We start from the raw sequence: 6,472 nt of genomic DNA on the forward strand, positions 1-6,472 counted from the left end.
AATACTTGACACTTCACTAGTGAGCTAGTGAAGGGATTCGATTAAACTTATCGATATTATTAGTTTAATAGTCTTCATTATTCATGGTTACATAACAGTGACAATATTAAAAACAAAAGAATTAAAACCTCCTTTGTTAATCTGCTGAATATTAAAATTATATTCGGTTGTGTTGACTGGCAGTCCACCACCATATCACATCAGTGCATCTCATGTAGTTTGGACGTGTTTACCGATATGTAAACACATTGTTGCCAGTATTACAATATAAGCCTTGTATTAAATATTTTATGAGGTCAACATGTTTATGATTAACCTATTTTATGTTGTCAAAGGATGGACCTAATTTCAACCTTATTTACACCTTCGTATTAGGACTGATATATCTAGTATCCAGACGGAGAGACCTAAATAAATTACTATTACATTGAGCATTTAATTATCGAACTCCATCAGTGCTTGTAATAATTTTTCAGAGTTCACTTATGAACAATACTTTAACTTAACAAAATATATAAATATCTAAAGGTTGTTGAACCATAAGTTCTTTTACTTAAATTGTATGAAAATGTATCTCTCTTATGTTGCGGTACGTCCAGGACGCTCTTAACTCGAGGGAAACTGATAAAATTACCTGAACGAAGTTAAGGACTGGTCTGCAATTACGTCCGGCAGCCAGTCTCCGCTACACGAAAACGCGCTGTTTTCGACAACATTCTAATGACCTGCAAACTTTGTACATAGCACAACATATGTAGGTACACCAACTTTAAATCTAGTTGATGGATACACAACAAAATACAACGTCATCACTACAGTCTCGAGATGTTTTAAAAGTTTTAATTAGAATCGTTTCATGAATTATTTCGATTCAAACCTGTTTGGAATATCGGCCTAATGAAATACCAAACTTTTCCCATTTCCTTTCTCTTCAAGATAAGGTAATACTGGATAAACGGAGAATATAGTGTACATTTCTTTCAGCTGAGATATTTTATTTTCCAAACCTATTTAAATGTTTGTTTCTTACTTTTAAATAAGCTGTTACTTTGTTTTAGATCTTATTTCTGTGATTGCAAAGTATTAAAATTCTTTCTTACTCACAGTTTTAGTTAAGGCGCGTTTCCCGGTGGATGAAATTTAAACAATTTTAACAATTTTGCTAGATATCATGCTATGTAACGTTTTATGTTTCTTGTATAATGATCGTTGGTTAAATAATTTGCTATGTAGTTATCTGATTACATGTGAATGTGTGATTCCCGACTAATCTATAACCGTTTTTCTGGCTACTAAATACGGAAACCCCAATTAATTTGAACTCTTTTTTAAAGTTGGATAGCATGAGTTATAAATGTGACGTAAAATATTTTTATGCGACGAATAGCCATCTAATAGTTGTAGCAAATAAAAGTCATGTGAGAGTAAAAATAAACGGTTGTGTTGTTACATGATTTTCTTTATCGTTTTCACAGTTGAATATGTGAGTATTTAATCGTCCTAGGTAGTTATTGTAGCGAGGGCGCCGGGCTTGCGTTTGATTTATAACTGTTTGTTCAGTCCAATAAATCAGCTCTATTGATTTATTCTAGCTTCCCGTTGGAGCTCTTCAAACGACTTTATTGACAGTTATGCCCATTCTCTATAACTATAAATAATCGCAAATCGCTCTAAAACTCAAAATGAAAGATATTTACCAAGATTAAATTATTGTATTAGATCATACATCGTTTTAATTACTATTTATGCAAAGAGTTTAAGTAATGACTCCTTCGTGAAAAATGTGTGCTATTAGCTTCGTCAAGCTTGTTAATAAAATAATTAAGACTTAAAACAATTATGTATGATCGTGTAGGTAAATAAACGCCCTGAATAATAAAGCACACACGGCACAGATAACAGACTGAAACATATTAAGACAATAACTTTTAAAAGAAACGAAAAGACGACTTACTCTATACCTGTAGGTATTATATAAGCAAATCCTTGCGGTTTTATTTCTAACAACAACTGACATTGTCCTGTCAGTTGGAGAAGTGGGTGGTTCTGCAGAAGGCAGTATTTCATTCCGACCGAGCACACATTTCGAAATATTGTCTCGTTTATGTGACCTTCCGCGATACTTTTTTCACTTCAGGAACACGCTGTTTAATGTATGATTGGCGAAATTTATCGTCCTTAATAGAAACACATGCCTCATCAGACTTGAAGACATTTGTATTACCTTGAATGGGCGTCCAAATTTGGAGTTAAGGAAACCCCTTCGAAACGGTCATGCCATCGTTTCCCCATTTCAATCTTAATCATAATGGCATTTGGCCAGCCTTTTACGTTTTTCCTTTCCCTTTTATTTCATTTTCATTTCGAATATTAAAAGCTGAATGTTTTTCATCAATTTAAAACGTCGAGCCTAAACAAATCATAACTTTCGTCATGTTTATTCCAGGATATAAAAATCGCAGTCTTGAACTTATAGGTTGTCAGAAAACCTTCATATTAATAAAAAAAAAAATTATCATTCAAAGTTCTTTTAAAGTTCTCTTTGATTTTGACTATTTCCTCTATCAGCCTTTTATACAAAAAACGTGTTCTTTTTCCTGCGGTTTTGTGTAGACTCAACGTACCTAATACTTACGAATGAATAGACACTAGTCTCATTTCTTGGGGGCTAATTAGGCGTTAATTCCACTTCATTCGGACTGCGCAATGCATGTGTGCTTGAAGTTAACCTGAATAGTTGAGCTGTGCCGGAATGTTTGGCAAGAGTATTTGAATTCCATTCCAATGAATTTTCTGCCTCCCTAAAAATCCCGCCAAATCGGAGTGCAACGTACATTTTTTATTCTTGTTTAACTAAGCACAGGTGGATCAAGTATGGGTACTTGATGTAGAGTTTGCCTCATTTAGGCTCCTTCTATCTCATTCCAGTACGATCCATTTTATGTGATGGGTAGGCGATAAGATATAAAATATTCAATTTGCTTGTGGGTGAACTGGCGGGGAAACCAGGTTTACAATTTTATAATTGCAGCTTGCAAAATTTTAGTACAAGGCAATATTATGAACCATAAAGTAGTATTGTTTGAATTTAAAGTTTATTTTCTATATCTCGTCGCAGTATCATTACCTGAGTAACTTGCCTAAGTTGAAAATGTTGTCCGTTTCGCGCCCATCCAATTTGGCTGATGTTTACCATTCCCGATTTGGCTCTCGCTCACAGCTTGGCCTCTTTGTAGCTCTGTTTTTTTACTCAGTGATTAATTTAATAGGTTCGTATTTTTGACAACATTCCAGGAATTGTCAAATACCAACAAAAAAATTACGAAAAGTCCCTTTTTACGTAAAATATTTGTCTCAAATGTTGCAATTTAAAATAAACCTTTGATTCATGAGTTTCCGTATTTAAATTATCATAATAGCTAGACCATAAAAAAGTGAACCTACGCTAAGAAATGCACGGCAACAGCATGCAACCTTATTCTACTGATGATTCAATTTGTCGATTGGCATAAACCATTGTCTTTGGTTGTCCACTTGTTGATCTGAATCATGAATCAAATACAGGCCATAGCTCAGTGGTTATTGTCGGATGTACATGACAATGATCATTGCAAAATTATTCGGTAAAGTGGTACATCATTTAATTAACGCGAGATTCATATCCATTGTGTAAATTAATTGTCATATTGATAGTATTTTCCTATAATGTGTTTCGTTAATCTGAAATAGTTTTGAAATGTTTTTTATCGTTGTGAAGTCGTGGTAGGATAGAACCGATTTACTCGAGCATTTAGCCTACTGTTCTTTTTTGATTCTATGAAAAAGGACCGTCTCTATTTGAATGACCATAATTTAATACGAAATGCTGTTATTAAATTCCTTTTAATAGTCATTCAAAACGTTTGTGGCTTTAATCTAATGCATGTCACAATAAAAGTTCGACCCATTTCTGCCCGTTGTAAGGAAAAGTATTGCGAGGAAAATGTGAAGAAACTTTAAATTTCAACGACTAGTTGGGGCTAAGAGGCTTTTATTTCTTTGAGCCTTTCTCTGAGCATATCAACTTCATTGTTGCTTATTATAAGCACTATCTTGGAGCCGGCCGATGGCTGAATGCGATATCAAACGGCTTTCGGGGGCACTGAAGCGTGGTTAAAGGAACATTTTATCATCTGCGTTTCATACTCGTGGGATGTATTTAGCTAACTTAATTATTTTAGCTGCCCACTATATTTGAACACTTTTAGCTGGACTTACCCACGTCTAATTTACCCTATAGGGCAATTTTACCTGAACGAAATTATCCGAAATTACTTAATAGTACCTTAATGTATTTTCAGCTTAAAGATATAAATATGTATGGGTTATGGATTATGTTGTTTCATAATCCTTTAATCACATTGATATGGAGTATTTTTGTGGTTTATATATTTAAAGGGGTGTATTTGGAATAAGCAGATGATTATTTTCGGCACACTTGTTTGCTATTTCTAGACTTCCTTCTATCTGAATTGTCGGTTTTGTACCTGTGCCAGGTTTTAAGTACAAAATGGGGCCAATAAATCGCCAAACAACGATATCGCCTATTTTTCTAGGGTTGCACAAGAGCGCTTTGCTACGTCTATTGTTTTCGTTGTATTGGATACAAAATCAGATTGTGGCCCAAAAAAAACACCCGCATCGGAAACTCATCTGAAGTTGTACCTACAGTATAATTTGAATGTATTGTTTTTTGTAATTGATACGGCGAAATAAATTGTAAAGCTGAAATCGTATCGAGAAAAACATTGTTATTTTTCTGGCACAGTTCTATCACGTGTCGTAGCTTTTGTTATTTCATTTCCATATCGAGAGATCGCACAGATTTGTAGGAGTATTGCGAGCGTGGGGAGGCATGAGAGCGAATTGTATTGTCTCTATTTACGGCGAATACCTAATAGAAGCGAGTGGAGTCGGACGCAAAAGCTATTGTCGCTATGAAATAGTGCTCCGGGGAGGTCTAGCGCAGTAAGTGTTCTTCGAAGGCCTCAAAGATTTTTACACAGTTTTAATCAAATTAAAACGTTTATATCCAGAAGTTCTTTGTGAACTCACTACTCACAGTTAGCCCACTCAGTCTTTAACTCTTGACCCTCTTTTTTGCAAGTTTTTATAACTAAAAGCTTTTCTTCAAGCCGCAGTACTTACTGTACAGTTGAGAAGTTCTTTTCCATTATTATTTCATGTGCTGCCTCTTAGGTAAAGTTGACGTATTCAATAAAGAAGTCCGGTTTTCATCAGTTTTATTGTGACATTTAATATCAGTAATTCAGTTACCAATAAATGTCGGCTAGTTGATTCTATAAATAAGAGTATGGCGGGCAATTCGTTATTTTGTATTTGTAAGTATTTCGTCAGTCGTGTGACGAACGTTATCAGCGGACGCAGGTGTTTAAATGCTTTTTGCCAGAACACGGTGCGGAACGCGGGTGCCCTATTAAAAACACAAACATTGAGTCAACGGGTACGTAATCCGAATATAAACGGAGGATAACTTTTTAAATTACGTACGTCGCCATGATTTTTGCTTAAAATCACACAAGAATTCTTCTTAATATAAAGCATATAGAAAATGTTAATATTGACAATGTTAAAAGGTCTTACGAAGTATTCCTTACACATAATATTCTGTTAAATTTTGTATGGCGCGAGAATTTCCGTGGAATTTTCAATGTTGGTTCAAGTGAGCTTTGAGTCACGAGTAAAGGAAGAACCGTTTCACCTAGATCTGCATTAAATTGCATTTGAAGAGCTAATAAAACTATGCAGATTTAAACCTGAAATTGCGAAAAGAATGAGCTTGGATTCAGTAGGATGTACTTCTAAAGCTTTATGAGGATTACTCTTAAGTAATTAATGTTAAATTGAAACTTTAGTTCGGTTTTTGAAAGTGAGTACAAGGTACAAGCACCTATAGAGTTTTATCTTCATTTTGAAAATGGAAGGATTGATTTAGACCATCAATAAATTTACGTCAATTGCAGATGTGTCGCTCGAAGACAATGACGTAGGGATATCTGCGTCGGGTCGGATCCCACTGCCCCTCTATTACACGCGATACCCCAAATTCAGTACAACGATACGAACAAATATAAGAATTCCAATGTTCAAAGAAAACTACAGAACGGAACATGAATACTGTGTGACGTGGCTCTGGTAATTGAATCCTAACGCTACGACACCCCGAAAATAGTTTTAGCGCAATACAATTTGTGCAAAGGCATGTTTAGTATTGCAAGCGTTTGTTTGAACGAATATGGTAGTTTATTTTGGAAGTAAATATGAAAGACCTCTTGAAAAAAAAACGATTTGAATCATGAATACTTTACAATATTTGGAGTTATCCGTATTATCGGTACCGTTACTCCTTCCAAACAAAACGAGGACTTTCAAAAATAGCGATTAATAACAATCCAACAACGAATAAGATGTC

The sequence above is a fragment of the Trichoplusia ni genome, chromosome 4 (genome assembly GCF_003590095.1).
Source record: "Trichoplusia ni isolate ovarian cell line Hi5 chromosome 4, tn1, whole genome shotgun sequence".
NCBI classification, from domain to species: Eukaryota; Metazoa; Arthropoda; class Insecta; order Lepidoptera; family Noctuidae; genus Trichoplusia; species Trichoplusia ni.